General features: G+C 40.6%; 1 protein-coding gene across 6 annotated transcripts in view; it reads left to right on the forward strand.

Annotated features, from left to right (window-relative positions):
- The window catches only part of RASSF8 (Ras association domain family member 8), a 73,014-nt gene that overhangs the window by 15,602 nt on the left and 35,981 nt on the right, over positions 1 to 21,431 (forward strand). For 4 of the 6 annotated variants that reach the window (XM_086885003.1, XM_086885004.1, XM_086885006.1 and 1 more), the window contains one exon: positions 20,465 to 20,545. The exons of 1 other annotated variant lie outside the window; for it this stretch is intronic. The gene's annotated coding sequence lies outside the window, so the exon portion shown is untranslated. Of the gene's footprint in view, positions 1 to 15,075; positions 15,301 to 20,464; positions 20,546 to 21,431 lie in introns of those variants that run through there. One more of the 6 variants, XM_086885007.1, reaches the window with a different exon arrangement.

The following is a 21,431-nucleotide window of genomic DNA, read 5'->3' on the forward strand; positions in this document are numbered from 1 at the left end:
TCTGGGCTTGTTGGTGTGGTCCTGGGTTTTTGAAGTAGCAAAGACAAACTGCAGCAGTGGAATGAGGCTGATGCCTGTTTTTCATGTGCTGTGATTTGCTTTTTTCCTGTATTTAGGTGGTCAGTGAAATGAGAAGAAAAGGGCAAATTGTCAGAAGAAAGGATTTGCCTGTAAACACAGTAATCCTTTTTCTGGTTGTCATCAAATCGGTTAGATAATTATAGACAGGTTGTGCTAGAAGAAACCTTCAAATGTCGAATCCAACCTGCATACCACAGGTCCTGGTTATTTCTGGACAGGGCCTAATAAATATGTACTGATAGAAAAGGGATTAAAGCATTTATTTCCTGGATTTACCCTGTTGGGATTATTTCTTAGGGACACAATTTCACACTAACATTCTTTCCTATTTTCAAATGAAACATGAGCAGGCTGATGCTCTTTATTTCAGTACTTGGGGGTTTAAACGCTTACAATTCTCATGTGAGCTACTGAAAGTCATAGTCACTTTTCAGGAATCTCTGACCTTGCAATCCATTTTCCTGTGGTGGATTCATCTTAAAAAGAGTGCTGTATGTGACTTTGGGGGGGTTATTTTTCACTTACATGGTGCTGTAAGATGAGCTCTTACATTTTTAGGACTACTTTATCTTGAATGATAAGGCATGGCATCAAGGTAGTGTGAACATTGTATAAAAATTGGAGACAGCAGCCAAGTTATTTGTGTATGTTTCTGCCTTGATAAATGCCCTAAAGTTTTTTTAAAAAATCAGGCTTCCTAATCTTTATTTGCTTTTGCTGCTTCTTTTAATGTTTAACTCTGTGAAAGGTGTCAGGCACAAACTGAATCCTTCCTTCTCTGATTTACACCACAAGTTTTGTGGACAGAATTGCACTTGCTGCATAAGCATCTGAAATTTTGTATTTTTTTGGGGCAGGCCACTATTTGCCATAGAGAGGATATTGCTTTACTTGGTTGCATATTTAAATGTCAGGGAAAATCTTTATTTCCTTGGGACTTTTGGGCTTTTATTAATGAGTTCATTTAGGTACTTTTTAAATTCTTCTTCTTCTCATTGTCCTGAACCCTTTTATTTCAGGGATTTTGCCAGCTCTGTTGATGCCATCAACCACATCCTCAGGCTTCTGGAGGTGATAGTCTTAAGAGGGGGGAGTTAATTTGAAATCTCTTTGCTGATCTGTGGCTTTGGGCATGGGTTAGGTGTTCACATCTCAACTTGAAATGTCCCCTTCAAACATGGTGGAAGAAGTGCAGGAAGCAGAGAAACCTTGGCAAGGCTTGGAGAAAGCGCCACATTAGGGAAGAAGTTGGCAGAGGCACTGAAGTGTCTGAGAGCAGATGGAGTGTTGTCATCAGCTGCAAAATCAATGTAAATACTTCCAGAAAATTACTCTTCCTCTGCTCTTGCCAAACAGAAGGAACAGGAGCTATAAAAACCATTGGCAAATTGTTTTAGTTGCCAGTGAGCACCGTTGCAGTAGGAATTCTCCCTTGCAGCACTGGACAGCCCCTGCTGCAGGAGTGTTGCATTACTGGTGATGAAATATACTTTTTTTTTTTTTTTGGTCCTTGTCTGAAGATTTACAGTTGGAAAATCCCACAGTTCTGCTGCTGTACAGTTCTGTTAGGTCGTATCAACAATAAAAATGAGGATTTTGTTACTGATTGTGCTGTATGACAAACTTCCCTGCTCTGGGTGGTTCAGCATGGGGCTGTATAGCAGCTATTTCATGTGTATTAGCATCACATAACTGGGAACCAGTCTGTCCTCCCAGATGCACAGTTTTGGGATACTGTCATGTTTATAAATGTGGTTGGCTGGCTGCTGCTGAATTGATGGCTCTGGTGCCTGGTTAGAAGGGGCTGGCAACCTCTAAATGAAAATGAGAAGCCACAAGGCAGGGTGAGTTACTGGATCACAAATGTGTGTGTGGCATTTGTGCCTCTCTTGACCCCTTATTACCCAGGAAAATGACTGTTGAAGTAAAGTGTGGAAGATGGAGAGCGGTTGGGTTTTAAATTCTGAAATCCCTGTTTGTACTGATCCAAATTCCATTTCCATGGAAACTGGAAGTTTAGTGCTCTCGCTTGTCAACTTCAGCTTCTGGCTGGCTTTGGGGAGACTAAAATTGTTCACTTACACTAAACCTTCCAGAACTGAGAGTCGCGTCAGGATATTAGCACCACATATTTTGTGGAGACTGGAAAATGATAACTATAATTCATGCATTTCTTTTCTGAGAGATGCTTAAATTCATCTGCTTACAGATCAGAAATCTGAATGTTCAGAGCCTGTGCCATGTCACCTAATTGTGGAATTGCCATGTGCATAATGTGTAAGATCATAGTTTCTGGTGGGGATGTTTCTTTATTGCTGGTGTGGTTTTGCAGGTGCTGAAGCAAGCCAAATTCATTTAATTAGCTGACTGCAGTAGTGCAGGTGTTCTCCCTTGCTGTGCACACATCATCTGCAGCGACAACTTTACTCCTAAAGACATCATCAATCCACACTCTTTTAAAAAAGCAACTCTGGGGCTCATCATGAAGATTTTCCGAGCTCTGGTGCTGCCCTTGCCAGCAAAACAGAGCTGCCAGGCCAGATCTGTCTGGAGTTTGTGCTGACAGAAGGGCTGTGCCAGGCCAGGGAGGGAAGCAGAAGGAGGCTGAACTTTCTGGGAGAAGCCCTGAAGGAGCTGATGGCTCTTCCTGCCTCTGAGTGGAATGGAACTGGTGAGATTGTGGAGACACTGAAGAATGTACCACTATGATGTGGAGCTGAGAACAGAAACCTGCAGTTCTTTGGTCATTCAGTAAGAGTGGGAAGGTAACTTTTCAGCTCTTGAAGCTTGGCTGGTGTAGTGAATCTCCTGCTAATGGTTTAGACATACTTGTATCAGGGGTTCCACTTTCATTTAGAGCTGCTTTGGGAGCATTATAATCACTGCAACCACCGTTTGAAAGCAAGTATTCTTTATGGATTGGCATTTCTGTGTTTCTGTAACTTTAATGTGCAAGAAGAGGCCACAGTAACAGTATATTGAGTGTGAGACTTGTAACCTGAAATTTTTAAACTTTTTTCCTGATGTAGGATAGTAGCGTAGAAGTAGTGTAGTGGTGCCTTTATGGGCTATTAACTCTGTTGGGGTGCCAATCCTGCATGTAGCTTCACCAGAAACAGTGATGCCAGTTCAGCTTTCAACAGGTGGATTAAACTGCAAAGTCTCCTCTCTGGATTTTAAAATATTCAGCTGTCAGTCAGGGCAGGTGACCTTCTTCCCTGTTGGTGCCATATTGCTTGAGCATAGCTGCTGTACTAGATGTGTTTGGATATAAATGTTGAAGGAGAGAACTCCTCTCACTTCTTTTGTGCAGTAATAAGGCAGTTTGAAAGAAGATAGTCTCTTTTTGGTAGGTAAATAAGACTACTTTTAAAACAAAATTAAAAAAAAAAAAAATCCTAAGCTTTCAACTTTGTAAATAAGTTACAGCAAGGTCCCATTTTGATTTTGGAAAATGAGTAAGACAGAAGCACTGCCTGAGATCTTGGAAGAGATGTCTTCCAAACACTTAAGGAAAAAATAATTTACAATTAAGAACATAGATGGAATTTTGTGCATTTTAAGGTTTCTTTTATTTAGCAGAAGTATCAGTTTGATCATTTGTGTATTTTTTTCTTCTGAAGCTCATTAGGTCAGAAAGATAAGTAGTATCAGGAATGAAAAGGGAAGATCATTTGACTTGCGTATACTCTTTTGTCGTATGCTGGAATTTGCTGGAGATCCATCTTCCTGCCTGGATTTCTTTAATTCCAGGTGTTTTTTTAGGTGCAGTATGGCAGGCTTGTTTAAGGGGAGGAAGATGAAGCATCACCACTCTGATGGCCTTGTCTGTCTTCAGGTAGAAGGTTCCAGGTTCATTCTAAAACTGGGCAACTCTTCCCTGCTGTGATGGCTGGAATTTGACTGGAACTTGCCAATATAAACCAGGAGCTGTGAGAAAGAGAGACTTGAATTTTTCTTACAGCACAGATACAGGGTTATGAGTGAAACAGCCAGAAATTAGCATAATTAAATAATTCTGATGCTACCTGTAAAGCCAAGAAATCTTATTTGTTTTTATTAAGAAATTTGCCTTCTGTTTGAAACGTGTTGCCATAATGATAATTTGGCAATGGCTTCTGCTCTCTGTTCCAGCAATCAGTAAGTCTAAAAGCTAAAGATAAGTTCTAAAAAGGTACATGTGCAAGGTAATAAACCTTTACTTAGGGAGAACATTCCCAAACTACCTACTAAACCACCTATTTACTTGCAGCTAAATGCTGGAACATCAAATAATCCAATGGAACTTCTAATCTTCTTTGAAATGTTACTGGAGGAGGTGCTTTAGCATAAAGAAATTCATTTGTTGTGCTGGTGTTTCTGATCTTGTACATTAATTTAAATGGAGAAATATAGAAACCTGAATGAAACTTCAGCACAGTTACTCTTCCCATGTCATGGGTGTTATTTAAAGGATAACACAGGATATCTGTGTGCCCAGCTGGGCAATTACTCAGCTGCTTGTTTCATGCCTGGTACTCAGTTCTCCTATAACTATTTGACTTCTCACCACTTATATAGGTCACAGATTTAAAGGAAAAAATAATGTAAAAAATCAATAATAATGAACAAGATGTGTATTAGTGCATGAAAGCCTTGTGTGATGGAAGTGTGTAATTACTGACTAGCTGAGAATCCTGTGATATTTCATTCTTTTTAGAAGTAGGAGTTATATTATGTTGTTCTCATTGAAAATGGTTTTCTGTCTGCACTGTTTAATGCAGTTAGAGCATAAAAGATTGTTTACCAGGCATTTTGTTACCTAGGCTCTCTTCAGTGTATGTATGCAGGTAAACAACTTCAGAAATACAGCAAGGCTGAATTCTTGATCACCTTCATGTCATATGTGTGGATAATAGACATAAAAGTAATCACACAGAAACAAATAAATAACAAAATCTGTTTTCTGATGCTAGTAGTCAGTTGGTGAATGCTGCAAGGAGCTCCTTTTCCCACCCAGAATCTTTGAGCTGAGATTGTCATTCACGTCATTCTTGGATGCAGTTTGCTCACCAATAGTCACTCTCCTTCCATTATACTCCTTATTTTTAGAAGGCTCAAGGAGTTATGTTGTAATTGAATTACTGTAAAGAGTGTTCTGATCCATCATCTAGCACACACTCAGTCCTGGTCAAGTGGCTTTTAATGGAATTAAAAATAACCTCATTAGTACTCGGAAGATCTGTGTTTTCCCCAGAATCATTGTTTAAGGATGGAAAAAACCAACAGCATGTCATAGTGTTGTGTTGTAACACAGCTGAGTGAAAAGGGAAGCACTCAGGATGCTCTGGGTCACAGATGTTTGGCCATTCTAGCCATAAAACAGGTACGGGCTTGTACTTGAGTGTAACTGGTTTTACTTTGTGTGAGGGCTTCATGTACTGTGCTGTGAGCAAAAGCAGACAAAAGCACCTCACTCATCCCTCTCCAGCCCACGGGGATATTGGTAGGGGCAGATCTGCAGTTACATTTGCTTCCAGAAGAAGATGGTAAATTCTGACTCTTGGCTTGGAGGAGATGAAGAGCTCCCCTTGCTGATGACAACACCGCCTTGGGTTGGAAAACTGGTTTTGCCTTGTGACTTAGCTCTTAATCTTATATTTCTAAGGTTTATGTAGACCATAAACCATGCTATAAAAATAGCTTTTGGCCTTTCAACTAATATGCATAAGAAGTCAATTCCGAAGTCCTTAGAATAGTAATTATGGTTGGTTTATGAGCACATGTCTTAAACTGATGGATTTCCCCTGCACCTCTTTATCATAGTATGTACACTGTGCATAGTTCCAAGTTTATTTTAGGCAGTATGTATTTAATTAATGTGGTTGGCTGAACAGAATCAGCCTCTATGCTCCAAGTGATAATTCCTTTTGGAGCCTAAACAGCTATTTGAGATATTGTGTCCTACTTTGTTTTTAACGTGAAACATTCTTAGAGCTTAACAGTGGTGTCAAGCCACTGCTTAGTCTGTTGTTTTCATTCATATGGAGTATAAAAATGGGATATTCCCTTCTGTAACTGCATTGGAACTTGCCTTTTGGGGTGTTTGGTCTCTGCTTTTACGTGGTGCAGACATGCTGGTCCTGTACTTGGATATGCATCTGTTGTAGCACTGAACTGGATTGCACGTGGATTACTTCTTCCTGCTGCAAATGGAGATAAAAGATTTGATCTTCCTCTTCCGACAGCAGCAACAGCTACAATAGTCTGAATGATGGTGAGCAGATTTTAGGAAGAAACTTTTCCCTGTGAGGGTGGTGAGGCCCTGGCACAGGTTGCCCAGAGAAGCTGTGGCTGCCCCATCCCTGGCAGTGTCCAAGGCCAGGCTGGATGGGGCTTGGAGCAACCTGGGGTAGTGGAATGGGTTGTGAGAAGATGATTTTAGGGTCTGTTCCAACTCAAACCACTCTAATTCTTTGATGCAGTGTACCACAGGCACTCCTCTCATGTTTTTCAGGCTTTTGGGTTGGTTTTGGGTGAGGCTTTTTGTAGCTGTGCATTATTGCTGTAACTTTAGAGCACCACCTGTTCTGCTTTATACTTAGGAAGAACTTCCTGAACTCTCTGTTCAGTCTAATTTTTGCTTCTTTTTGGATAGAAAAATGCACAGGGGATGTTTATTTTCCAAATACACAGCTTTGTTTTGGTGAATGAACATCCAGTTCTAAATGGTGCAATGACAATGATCATTTGTGTGGGGAAATGATGGTCTGGGTGTGTTTAACCCTTCAGGTTTCCCTGTGGGGCTTTACACCTCAGACTTGATCTATGCTGAAGCTGCTGCTGTGGGCAAGGGCTTTTCTAGGACATAGGACTCTGCCATGGTAAATACTATTACATTTAAATTATATTTTTGTTTCAGCTATGCAATAATATCCAGTGTATGAAACACTCTTGTATTCAAGTGCCAGGTGTCTTGCCTTTACTGCATTTGTCAAGTAATGTAAACCAACTCCACTTAATTTTGGGTAGGAAACAAGCTTGAAATGGAATAACTTTTCAGTTGGATTGTTACTAGCTTCCTACACTGGCAGAAATAAAATAATTATTTGTCTGTTAATGGCAAACTGTGAAGAAAATGCTGATTCCGATTTTAATGCATTTCCAAAACTTATTTATTAAGAGTTTCATAACAGCATACTTACCTGTATACACTCCTTTTTTATTATGAGTTCTTTTGGAGGTGACTGAACCAATATTTTTGTCCTATATTAAATCCATCTTAAAAATATTTTATGTAGCAAAGAAATAATTTCATGGTGATGCCAGGTCACTTAGTAAAATCTAGCAATTGTTCTCATATGGGGTATTATGTCTCATGCAAACTATGTGCTTTTCTACATCAAATTAATCTCAAGGGCAAGAAGGACAAAAATGACTGGAATAAATAGTTGAGAAGTATGATTTCTATTTACAAATAATAAAAAAGGAATGTCCTTTCTAAAATGTAATTGAGAAAAATTAATAACAAGAGTGTCTGGTTCTATTAATGTTGGTCGTGTTTGATAATTTTGTTCCTCTGCTACACATCAAATATAGATAACTCTTGTTACTCCTAATTCTCATCACAGTTGGACATGGCTTTAAAAAATTTAGCTCCCTCCTCTGAAGATCTGGGCTAATTAAACTTTCATTCATCTTCTGAAACAAAAAAAGTAGCGTTACACTCTGCTCTTGCCTTCTGCAGAGAAGGAACGTGGCACTCCAGGGCTGTTCTGCTGAACATCTGGATTTCCAAAGCCTCTTTCCATCAGTTGCAAAGTTGTTTCAGGTTGTATAATGTGGTTTTTTTTTTGTCCTGCTGAACTCCTGCTCTGGCCATTAGTGGCTCTCCCATTTTCCTGAATGCCTGAAGAACAGAGTTTCTGTCACCAGCACAGTGGAGTGAGGAGATCTTGACTCCTGAAGTAGCACATTCTCCTCATGTTGTGTCAAATCTTTTTGAGGTTTGGTTCATGGTGTGGCTGTGTTTAGGTTTTGGTTATTTTGGGGGTTTTTTGGGTTTTTTTTGGTGTGTGTGGGTCAGCTATTAGATGTTTGTATCAGTTCTAACAGGCTGTTGCTTGTGGTCAGGGAAGGCTTGCTTCTGAAAATGCTGATAGGAGGCTGAGATAAGCTGTGAGTGAGTCACGTTTGATTCCTGTGTAGCACAGCTGTGAAAGTCTTGCCTTGCTTTGTTTCATGTTGGTTTTTTCCCCTTTGTTTCTGAATGCCTCCCATGAATGTTTGAAAAATCTGATTGAACGCTTTGCCAACCACATTGTTGTAGTCCTTTTGCCAGAATTACTAGCTTTCCTGTGATGATCATGTACATACAACATTATTTGGAAACTGCTTACTTGGCCTCTACATCTCTTCCTTGGTGCCTCGCAGACCTGAACCAACACAAAGAACAAGGAGCTACAGTGCTCCTGAAAGAAATTTGGTAAAGGAAAGTAGTACTAACCTAAACTGGTAGATTTTGTGAGCAAAATAGGTCTTTTTGGTGACCTATTAAAGTTAAAGTGCTTCTGCATGGCACTGTTATCCCATTGCCCTGTGTTTTCTTTAGTACAGGGCATACAAAGGGCAAGTCAAAATTAGGCCCTCATAACCAGTTTGTAGAACACTGTTTTGTTTATGGAAATCCAGAGGTTACCTAGTTAAAAGTAGTTTCTGTTGGAAACTCTGATACTGGAAATGGAGAGGAGTCTCAATGCAGGGAGTTGGTGCTGTGGCAGAGGAACAGTCTACAGTATGGAATTATTTAGCTATAATTGATCAGGTGAAAAATGAATTATTTTTAGAGCTTCTGTCAGCAAAGAGGATTCTCAGTCACTGCAGCTGAATTAAATATTGTGTGCAACTAGTGTATTATGTTACAAGGAATGCTGTAGGTTGATACTTTTTTATAAAGTGAATAAAATTTTCATTGTTATAGATGTGTCTCTTCCAGCTGAAGAGATTGCCTGAACTCAGATGTTGTCCAGTTATTATAAACAGCAATGTCTAGTAAAAATGCTTGAATGTGGCTTTTAACTCAAAAAATTAAGATGTTGTTAATGTACTGAGAACTGGCCCATTTTCCCACCATGAAGTAGGATTTTTCACTTAGTATTTGGCTAATCTGAGAAACTATGTAAATGTCCTTTAAAGCTTTCGATAGTTCTAATGCATAACTATGCTAAGTCAACTGAGTTGGTGTGTTCTTAACATAATACTTAAGGATTATGATTAATAACTGAGTGTTCTTTGTGGTTTTTTTCACAAAGCACTAATTTAAAGAATAAGCTTTGCAGATGGCACCCAATGGTGCAACAGGAAAGCAAACAAAGAAGGAATACAAATGCAGACCTTCTAGTGATATTAGATTCTGCCCAGTGGAATTTTAGGTGCCTATATGGCATTTCCATAAGGAAATATTTGCCTGCTTAAGGGCATCATTGAGGCTCTTTGAGGTAATTACTGGTTTGTGCTGGTTTCTTTGGAGGTGGAATTGTCTTGTGTCCTTGTAGGAATTAGCAAAGGGATGAACAAACCAGGCAAATTCATGGTCTGCATGTGTCTTGAGTAACTACAGAAAACTTAGTGAGGATTTTCTTGTTCAGCTCCCAGCTATCCTGGCATGGGTTAAGTACTCCCAAGAGCTGGGCTTTTTGTTCAGGTGATTTCACCACTTGCATTAAGATGTATGAATCATTAAGAAGAAAAGCAGATGTTTTCATTAAATACTATTCAGAGAGGTAGTGCTATCCTGTTGGTTTGTGATGGAGTTTGGTCACTTATGCAGGTCTTGTGCCTACAGTTTGGTTGTTTCTGTGTCTCAGCTGTCCAGTGTTGTTGTGTACCCACCTGCTGTTTGGATGTAGTAGCAAGAGAGTAGTTTTAAATGAGTTTGCATTAGACTTTTTATAGAAACAAGCTGTGCATTTCTTAGCCTCCAAAAGCCTTTTAACATTGTTAGACTTGGTCATTTTCAAAGAAGGTTAAAATATTCTATTTGGCCTCTTTGTTATATTTGCAGTTTCATTGATCGTTGAGTGTTAGTTTCAGGCAATATTTACACTTTGCTATTGACTGTTTTGTAAGTTTTGTGTGTAGGTGGAATCCATTTGCCCCAGGGGAGGAAGCTATCCTAACTAAGGCTTTAATTAGCTGTTTCTTGGTTTTTACTGAAATTCTGGAAATTGAAAGTGTGAGAGCTCATCAGAACTGGTGTAATTTGGATGGGATCTGAGACAGTGTTAACTAAAATTGCCTCCAAATCCCAGCACAGGAAGGACAGGGAGCTGCTGCAGCCAGGCCACAGCAGGGACACCAAGGGCAGCAGAGGGATGGAGCAGCTCTGCTGGGAGGAAAGGCTGAGGGAACAATTGGGATTGTTCAGCCTGGGGAAGAGAAGGCTTTGGGATGAGCTCACTGTGGCCTTGCAGTGCCTGAAGGGAACCCACAGGAAAGATGGAGACTCTTGACAAGGGTCTGCAGTGACAGGACAAGGGGAAATGGCTTCACAGTGACAGAGAGCAGGTTTAGATTGGATATGAAGCAGAAATTGTTCCCTGTGAGGGTGGTGAGGCCCTGGCAGAGGTTGCTCTAATGTGTTTGCAGCTCTTTGGCTTTGGGCTGCACAAGTTTGGAACTCCCACATGGTGTTACACTGCATGGGACCTTTCCAAAGGGAATTTGGTGGGGTTTGCTGACCACTGCCCTCAATCAAAAGAGAGACAGTGCCACAGAAGTGTGAAAAGAGTGTAACAGATGCAATGGACTTTATTGCTGCTTTTCTTGATCTTGATTCTTTTCCTGTTTTTTCTGCTGATGGCAGCAGATCTCAGTCCCGCTTTTGAACCCTGAAGAAATTTTTCCATTTCTTCAGGCTTAAGTTGGGCACATAATTTTGGGTAATGAGTCTGACAGTCCCCTAACAAAACCAAGCAAACAAAAAAAAGTAAATAAGCTACTGGTTGTTCAACTGTAGGGAAGAGCCTTTGAATAAAAGTGTTGTCTTCTGCCTCGGTCTGACTCTGGGGTTAATGTGAGGACTTCATTAGTCAATTAGGAAAATTTAAAAAATAAAGTATTTCCTGCTTTGAAGAGCTTGTGAAGAAAAAGCTTTGGGGATATGAAGATTTTCTCTCATTCCACTGTTCCAGTACTTGGAGAGTCTGGTTATCTAGAATCACAGACTGATTTGGGTTGGAAGGAGCTTAAAAATCATCTTGGTCTACAGCAGGCCACAGGCAGGGATGCCACTAAGCTTTATTATGTTTGTTTTCACTTTGCTATATTTTTTAACCAGCCCATTATCTTCTTGGTTGTGACAAGCCCTTATGTGGTTACTTTCCTTTTTTTATTTGACCTAGTAGACTTGAGCGGTCATCTATTAAAGCAGCTTTTCCTTGTCTCCCATTCCATACCTTGCATCTCACCCCCAAAAATCTTTCAGAGAGTTCAAGTACTGACTGATAGGGAGGGGTCATGTTTGTATAAGAAGACTTGGGTTTAATGTTTACATTAGAATTAATTATTTACCTTTAGCAACCCCATTGGTGTGAGATGTGAGGAGCTGGATTTTAACAGTGACAGCATCAGCCTGTGCCATGAACTGAGTCATAGAACAGGACAGTAAAGTGTTGCTTTTTTCTTGGTTATTAGTGACTTCTTAAGTGTTGAGTTGTGTTGCCAATGACAAAAATGAAGTTTTGTAGCAGATGAATCAAGAACTTATGTACCTTTATACTATCAAATAAATAAATAAATTTCAGAGACTTTAATGCATAAACTGCATTTCCTGGTAGCTGATGATGTTTTGGCCCTTTTATCTCCCAAGTGCTAATTAACTACCAGTAAGTGTCCAACTAGAGATTGTAATTAGTTCTGAAACTGCTGTGCCTTGATCACTTTCTGCAGGGTTTCTCCTAAGTTAAAGTCTCAAGAGAGACAAATGCCGTGGCTTTTCTTCCTACTGTTTGGGGAGGAGGCAGTGGATTGCAATAATGAAATTAACTTTTCTCTCTCTCACATTTGCCTTACACTTGCACCTGTGTGAGGTCCAAGTGTACTTGGAATTTGTTGTACAGAGGGTTGATTAAATTTCCTTGGACAGAGTGCAGTAAATCCAGCAAAAATCAGCTTCGTGTTTGTCTTCCATTGACTCACGGGTAATTGCAAGGAAAGAAAAAGGAAGTTTGGCATCTTGTGACTACATGATGAAGTGAGAGATTAAAGCTCCACATGAAAAGAAATCTGTGATTATATAACAGCAGTAGCTGCTGTAAGATGTTTATTTATTTGGTTAGTAACTAAGAAATGGTGTATTATAATCCCCATAATATTTCCTCACACACTCTGGGAGGGGAACACAGTGGCACAGGACAGAGGCGTTGGATGAAGGACTGATGGAGAGTAGTCATCTTCCCCAAGGACAAATGCTCGTGGAGGAAGCTGGAAATCTGCAGGCTTTCAGGCCTGGCTTTGCTCTCTGCAGGTGCCATCTGTGACTGTTTTTTACAGCCATGAAACACGTAACAGCTGCACACTTCACTATTTTACCTCTTATTAGCCAGTGTGTGCTTTCAGTTAAAGATATTGAAGTTCATTAGATGGAAGCTATTTGCAGGCACAAGTTACCTGGAAGAAATTATTGCTTAACAAACCTACTGTATTATTCTTATACTGAAATAGAGTTACTTTGTGGGTTCAAGATAAACAAGAAAATGACATGTTGTTGTCCAATTTTCCATATTTTACATACATTAATGAAGTTTTTTTCAAGACATCATCTCATGTAAAGATCTCTTAATGTATTGATGATGAATATGAAGTCTCTTTGGCCCTTGAGCACTTCAACTTTGCCTTGTGTACCAAGGTGAGGTGGGGGTCTCATGAGTGAAAGTGATTTGTCCTGGTGATGTCCTTTCCTTGTGGATGATCCACTGGCATGTCCAGGGAGGAATTCACTGGCTCCTTTGATCCTCTCAGCAGTGGTTTCATTGGCTCATGCATATATATATATTGCTGGACCCTTTGTGAGCTTCTGGCTCTTACAAATGTGGATTTGATTCCTGCCCCAGTTCATTCAGAACTGGGGGGGTTCCATGTGGGCCAGGTAGAAATGGAGCAGGCAGGAAGAATGGTACAGTTCAGAATTTCCTGCTTTCCATGGAGCTGTGTGCTTTGGAAACAGGCAAAAGATGAGTTTGTGAAATCAAATGGAAGGCTGCAGCAGTGCACTTGCCTGCGTGGTGGCAGTCACAAAAGACAGCACTGCAGACCTTTGGAACAGGGGCTGGATTTCTGTGGCCTGCCAGGTTTTGCTGCTGAGAGCACTGTCTTAACTGCTTTGCTTTGTCCTGTGCAATTCTAAGAAGTCTGGAATCGGGGTTGTTAGCAGTGGCTTATGACTCCTTGCCAAGAAAAGAGTAATTGAAGTTAACTTTTAAACCCTCTGGAAAATCTCTGGTTTAGGCAAGAGCTGTCTTGTATTGAAAGGGTTATTTGGAAATCCAGAGTGATGTCGAATATACTGCTGATGTTACAGACAAGACTGACTTGACACTGGGTATTTTTGCTGGCTTGGGTTAATTCTAAACTGAACCAGTTTGAATTTACAAACAGTGACTGTTTAATCCTGATATCTTAATTATTAATGATTTTATGATATCTCAATTATATATGCTCCTGATGTGGGCTCTGCAAACTAGCCTACCTTGGTGCTCATACAAAACCAGGCCAAATCATCACACAAAGGGATGCTGTGTAAACAACCCAGAGAAGTAGAAAAGAAGGGCTTTCACTTGCAAAGATAGCAGCAGTCTTTCATTATTTTCAAAAATAGAACAGGCTCTCAAAAATTGACTATAGATTCTTATTATGATGTGGAAATGGAAATTGTCTGGCAGTACCTAGAAAGTGGAGCATTGTTTACTTAGCAATTGCAATATCAACTGTGAGCAAACTGGAGGGGCTGATGGTTTCTGGTTGTACTGCAGTCACAGGCTGCATGGTGAGCCACTGCTTTGCCACCAGCATAGTGTGGCAGGGACACCTGCTCAGTGGTAAAGGAATCATAAAATCTGAAGGGACTTTAAAGCTCATGTTGTTCCAACCCCCTGCCATAGGGAGGGACACCTTCCACTATCCCAGGTTTCTCAGAGCCCCATCCAGCCTGGCCTTGGACACTTCCAGGGATGGAGCAGCCACAGCTCCTCTGGAAAGGGAGATTTTGGATCATTTTTCATTAGCTCTACATGGTTTTAACTACACAAATGGAAATAAACCAGACTCTTATTCCACTGTGTTTTTTTCAGTTACTGTCAAATAGACTTACCCTCAAGGAAAGAAATGAAAGCAAATGCCACGTCATTGTACTTCTATTTTTATGTGCTACCCCTTCTATGTTACCTAAATACCTGGATGACTTGCCCAACTATACTTTTTCAGAGATGTGCATGCTTAATGACATACATGTTTTAACTTGAATTGTTCCTTTAAAATGGCTTCCTGTAGCTCTATTAATTAATAGTATTAACTAGTATTAATAACAAGAGCCAACCTCCAACCCGAACAGGTCAGTGGGTGTGTGAATAACCAGGCCTAATCCTGATTTCTGCTAAATGCTGCTTGACTGTATTAGTCTCTTGCTCTTTTTCTTTAAATATGCTTACTCATACCTGCTTTTTTGAGAACCAGTGCAAAAAACACGTAGTCATAGGTAGGTATGGCAGGAGTTTGCTGTGTTTGAAGAATTAGTAGTCAAGTGTGAAATTGTGCAGGTGAGGCAGGAATGTAAAGTGAGGAAGCTGCTCTCTTTAAATCAAAGGGCAGACTTGGGTTGACTGTGAGTGAAAAAGAAGTTTTCAGCAACAAAGCAAATTCTTGCCATGACTTTCTGTGTTGTTCTGTTGAATAATTACCTTGTGAAGTGAGCCAGACTGCTTGGAACCACAGTGGTGTGGCCAGAGCAGTGTTTTGGGAGGGAGTCCTCTGATCAGCAGCTTGTTGGAACCATTGTGCTTCCAGGGCTGCTGAAGGAAGCAGAGGAAAACCTCCTGTCAGTGAGTGTGAAACCTCAGTGCCTCCTGTGTTGAAAAAAATGAAGTCTTCTAGCTGAGAAAAAGAGAAGCTCCTGGTTCCTGTGCAATTCCTCTGGTGTTTTCCAGGCGTAGCTGTGGGGATAAAGGACTAGAGTAGGACGTGCAGGTGAGTCTGTGGGTGAGCTGTGATGGTTCCCTGCTGTATAAGACCCCCTTTTCATCCTGGAGTAATGGTTCCATGGGCTTTAATCACAGGGGTTGCAAAACAAAGTGTTAGTTCGGAGGAAGAGAAAGCAACGTGCTCTACCTGTGAGTATTCTGCTCTCATGTCCTCTGAGCTCATGTGCCAGGGCTCCCCTAGCTGTGTCATTTAAACAAAAAGAAAATAAATTACTTCAAGTGTTTTTCTTCTTTCTCTTTTCTCAACAACTGGAACTCTAAAGGCTTGGAAATGTATTAAATTAATTCAGTCCTCTTGTTCCTGGAAAGCAAATGCCCTTCACGTATTTGCAAGGAGACAAATGACAGGCAGAACTCTGGAGATCTCAGTCAAGACTTTTCCTTTTATAACAAGCTGCTTTATGGTTTTAATTTCACTCTTCTTGGTTCATGTGTCATGTTTTTTTGTAGCACTTGCTTTTCAACACCACAGAGCTTAAACTGGGATACAGTGTTTTGAACAAATAAGAAATAAGGAGTAGTTTAAGGCTGAATTTGAAGATAAGCATTTTTTCTTCTCTTCCTGAGAAGAGCTAAATAACAGAGCAGTAACAAAGAAGCACCTTCTTTTCTGGGATGTAAATGGTGTTGCCTCTGCTAACACAGGGTGTGGGACTTAATGGTGCAGTGAAGTCTGGGCTGGACAGGTCCTCTCAATTCTTTTTCAGGTGGTGGGTTGCTCAGGGAAGAGAGGCAATAAATTTTTTTTTCATCTTGTTATGACTGGCCACCTTCAACAGTCAAGTGAGGACATGAATAAATGGCTGCACTGACTCTTCATGTCAGTGAAGACATGAAGAGCTTGGTGTTCTTTATATTCTCCTAGTAACATGTCTTGCTTCCAGTTTGGATCAGTTTTGTCCCCACAGGTAAGAGCAGTAGCCAAAGCAGGGTGATCAGATCCTGTTAATTTGGGAGCACCTGCTGTTCATTATGAGTAGGGTCAGAAAGGACAGAAGAGTGAGCTGGCAGGAGGGAGAACTGCCTTCTCCTCCTCACTGGTGTGTCGCTACATTTTCTTGTCAGCATTTCTGTATTCTGTTTTCGCACCTGATACAAAGACACATCTGGCACCTGCAGAGCTCCATACCACAGGCTTGTAAATGAGACTCCAGGCCAGGATGCTGCCTGCACTTACTGACTTGTGACAGGCAAGCTCTCTTCTTGCTAGAAGCCAAACACCAATCCCAAGTTTATTTTTACATCGGTTATTATATAGCTGCTGAAGGATGACTTCTGATTGCCAGTGATGAGAAGATAATTGGGACCATCTGCCCCAGATGTGGTAAAAGGCCTCCCTAGCTGGCAGCACCCCATCCTCCTCACCACCCTGTCCAAAACAAACACACCTTTCATCACTACCTCCAGGCATTCACAAATCCATCTGTACTTTGGATATGATACTGTTTCTTTCTAGGCTGTGGCCTCAAGGCTAGTAATTCATAGTGGTGTAGGCTCCAGCTGATACCTGCAGTCTTTCAGAGTTGTCCTTGCCTTGATAGGAACAGAAGCTAACATCTTGCATCTCCCATTACCCACAAGAACTGACTGAAATGTTCTGACCTTGTTAACATTACAGATGTGTCTCTGTGGAGATAAGGACTCAAACTTTCTAAGCTATTCTTTCTGTATGTTTTTTTCTTCCTTGTGGCCAATTGTTACTTAATTCAACAGACAGGGATGTAATTTCAAAGATTTCCTGCTTTTAATCAAGAATGCTGTTTTCCTATATTTAAAAAAACCTCAAACACCACCTTCCCCCGCTAGCCCCCCAAAAGAAACACTCCAAGTTTTGAAAAGTGAACTTCACACCTTTTTTAATGCTCTTTCTCTGTAAGGTCTTTGTCAGTATGATAAACTGCTTTGTGTTTCCTGAACTTCATTTAAACAGAGGGTTGTTTTTGTTCACATGAATTGAGGAACAGTTTTGATCATTCAGTAAGCTGTAGACCACCTGTGAAGAAAATAAAACATGATTTAAGGTAAAAAGATTTGTTACCATGCCAATCTTGTTTCCCTTCCATGTGAGTGGAAGGGTCACAGTTGCTTTAGAAGTATGTGACTGAAAGGGACCACCTGAGTTGGAAAGTTATTTCTGGTTCTTCCCAATCCTCCTCTTGCACTGCAGACTATTGACTAATAAAAGTTCAGTCAAAGAAGTTTTGGGAAAAGCCTCCATGGGAACAGATCATCAAAACAGGCAGTTTGCATTTACAGCAGTCCCTCAAGTGTATGTTTAGTTTGGTGAAAGAATGAGCCTGGTTAGGTTTGGGTTTAGTGTTCTTCTCCCTTCTTTCAGAGGAGTAGATCTTTCCACCTGCTGGAAAGGGAGTTTCCCACCCACAGGAGGTAGAAATCTTACTGCTCTCTGTATTTCCACCCTCCCACTGAGTTCCCTGCATGTGCAGTGTGTATTTCCTCCTGATCTGAGATGCACATTGTCACCAGCACCGTTTCACCAGTGTGGAGGTGCCAAAACAGATGGATTGTATAGCAGGTTGGTCATCTTACCATTCACCTTAAAAAGAAACCTGACCTCTGGGGAAGTCCTTTTTTGTGGTATCTCTTAAAAGAAGCTCTTCCTCTGAGCTACTTGTGGCATTTGCATCTCCTCAGAGCCTTGCGGGAATAGACTTTTAATGTCTCTTATTTTACCTACTTCTGTTAATTATGTTTTCTTTGTAACTTTTGGTTTTTTGAGACAGTATGCCAGCAAATTTAGGCAGCAATTTATCTTGTATCCTTTCTAAGTTTCTATTAGGCTGGACTACTTTCTTGTTGGTTTGACTGATTTGTCTCTATTCCTGTATATCTTTGCATTTTCTGTGAGGATCTCCTTCTACAAGTACAAACTGGAACTGGGGTTGCAGTGTGAGAACAAAGACCACTTTAGTATTTGCCTTGGGACTTTCATGAAATAAAATACATAAAACATCTCCATTAAAATGTCTGGATTGATGAAGAGAAGGGGGGAAAAAAGCGCCTTTTCCTCCAGCAGTGGCTTGATTAATGGATTTATTGTTTGTACAGATTTTGTCAGGAAGCCATATGGCTTGAGGAAAACAAAGAGGAAGTGGCTGATGTTGGGAATCTGGTTTAATAGGGGTCCCTAAGGACAGAATGTGGCTCTTATCCTTACCTCCTTCCCACTCAGTTTGCAGAGTGGTCTGAGAAGAGCTTTAGGGTTTCAGTAGAGCTGCAGATAATGGAGCTCTGTTGAAGTGGAAGTTTCGGTCCCTGCTGCTGTAGATCAGCACCACGGCCACTCCATTCTCAGGTTCAGAATCCACTATTCTTTGCCTTTTGTATGAAGTGTCCTGGAGTAATTAACAAACAATAGTAATTGAAATGTTTACTGTCTGTGTATTGGCAGTTGATCAGTTTGCAGTAGATAAAGATAACTTTTAGCATCTCAAAGCTGAGTTTTCATAGTTTAGGATGAGATTATTTCTCTCTTCTCTCCCTCCCCCAGCAAAATTCAAGCATCTGTGCCTCTGGATTAACTAATTCACCATCTGTATCCTAAAACCAGATTTATTTTCCTAATCTAACATGTGTAAGTGGGGATTGGTAAGTAACTGGGGTTCAAGCACTGGTGATTTAACCTGATGTGGTGGGTTAGATGAATGTTCTGCATTTTCTATGACTGTTTGACCCTACTTAGTACTATGTGGTGAATAAACCTGAGTGGAGAACTTAAAGGAATGTTCTCTAATGGAACTGCAATCAAATACATTATAGAGATTTAACAAGCATATCTTCCTTCTGTTAAATTACAGCTTCTCAGCTGAGAGACATAAACTCACCAAAAATTATTCTGTTCATTTCAGGTCTAGAGTAAAAGGCCTATGTGAACCGTTAGTAAATGTTAGTGGGTCTGCAGAGTGGAAAGCACAAAACATCACAAAAACATATTCTGGCAAACCAGGAATTTAATTAATACTGGTTTATGGATGAAAGCTGCATATTCAGTTAGTCATGGTGAAAATTATGTGTGCCTGAGACTTTTGGAGCTCCTGAATGTGCTATTGTGGAGTTTTAGGCTGTAGTGAGAGAAGCAATTACTCCTATAGGGCTTTGATGCATCATGTGCATGGTCCAGTATTTTACAGACCTCCCTTCTTTCCAGATATTTTATAGGTTTTTGTTGTTTTTCTGAACTCTTATGATGTTCTTATGCTGGAGTTGGTACTTCTTACATCTATCCATTGGAATGATGTTAGGAGACAAACATTTTGTCTGGGCAAAATTCATTGTCTGACAAGAGTAGTAGAAGAGATGCTGAAATACCAGTGGAAAGTTTTTCTGATGTAGAGCTGTTTTTCCCTGCTGCACTCTATAAAGTTGCCATGTAGAGTTACACAAAAAATATATGTTCCTTTAAAATATTATCCAGAAAATCTTTGGTTGTGAAGTCTTAAAAATAACCACATCTCGCATGTTCTCCTTGGCTGTGCCATAATATTAGGCAATGTCTGTCACAATGATGCTGTTAAACATTGTTGTAGTATGCATCCCTTCCAAGCTGATTATTAGTCTTAATCAGCAGTTTGGGATTTGTTACCTTTTGCCCAGTTTGTTTGGCTGTTTGTGCATGCATTGCTCGTGATTCACTGCTGTGAGGGAGTCAGGGTGTGCAGCTCCAGAGCACTTGGAGGGTTTTACATCTGGAAGCGCTCCAGTCTGAGGATTATTTTCCTTAAAAAGAAAATTGGGAAAGAAGATTATTTCACAATCTCCTATATTTACAATTTACCAGTGGTAGATGCTTGTGACTACCTAATACAGTGTTTAGGGGATTTTGGGTTTTTTTTTCTAATGTTCTGGAAAGCTGTTGAAATGTTGTTTACCACATTTAATTATTTATAGCAGGAACATGTCACATCAGGTATAAGAACCAGCAAATTAAGAGCAGTATTCCACTTCTCTTTTGAACTGACTTTTGAAAAATAGAATACTGCTTGTGTATACCAGGCAGTTGTAGATCTATAGGTGCCAGGTGAACATTTGTGTTCTTCCAAAACATTAAAGGAAGGAGGGGGAATAGGAGTTAATCCTCAAGAAGGTTGTTTCACTTATGTATAGCAATATTCCTCCTTTTTTCCTTCTAGAAACTGCCCTTGTAAGCAGATTATACGCTGATGCTTGGAGCAGCAAGTCGAGCATAAGCAGACCTCTGTCTTCATCTGCAGGTAAGAATTCAGCACCAAAACCCTCCAAGAGAGAGTTTGCCTGCTTCCTTCTGAAAGTACTTGCACATAGAGCATTCTGAAAACTCTCATGCCTAAAGAATTACAGAATGGCCTGGGATGGAAGGGACCTTAAAGATGATCTCCTTCCACCCCACAGCTATGAGCAGGGACACCTTCTGCTATCCCAGGTTGCTCAGAGCCCTATCCAACATGGCCCTGAACACTTCCAGGGATGGGACAACTTCGTAAGTTCATCATTCCCCCTTTCTTCCTGTGACTAGAAATCTGTGCAAGATCCCAGTCCCCCTGCTCTATACAATGTTTTCTCTAAACAGTTGTGTTCTGGGCAGACCTGCCATGGCCCTGCAGAATTTCTGTCTCCTGAATGGTATCATCTCCATGGATATGCATCTTCCTGCTGTATAAGAGGGAGGCCCACAGCTAACTTGTCACTGGGGAGTGTGGAATGAGAGGAAGCTTTTGTCCTTGGCTCCTCTGCTTGTCAGATGATCCTGGGCAGCAGATCTTCACTTGAGAAGGAATATCTTCACCAAAAGGCTTGTCAAGGAATGGGCTCCTCAGGAAGGAGCAGTCACCATCCTTGCAGGTGCTCAAGCAATAACTGGTGCTTCTTCTTTGGTTTGGGTGACAAGATGGTGTTTGGTCAAAGTTTGGACTCCATGATATCGGAGATCTTTTTCAACCTTAATGATTCCGTGGCTCACTGTAAGGAGTTGTCCCCAGCTTAGCCACTCAAACATTGCCAAAAACCAAAAAAAGTTGTCAGGAAAAGTAAATAGTAGCAGGTAGTGTTTTTCCTGACATGATGAATCCTTGATACAGGAAAAATATCAGAACTTAGACTAAAACATATACTTTCAGATTA

This window comes from Cyanistes caeruleus, chromosome 4 (assembly GCF_971803275.1).
Source record: "Cyanistes caeruleus chromosome 4, bCyaCae1.hap1.1, whole genome shotgun sequence".
Classification (NCBI taxonomy): Eukaryota; Metazoa; Chordata; class Aves; order Passeriformes; family Paridae; genus Cyanistes; species Cyanistes caeruleus.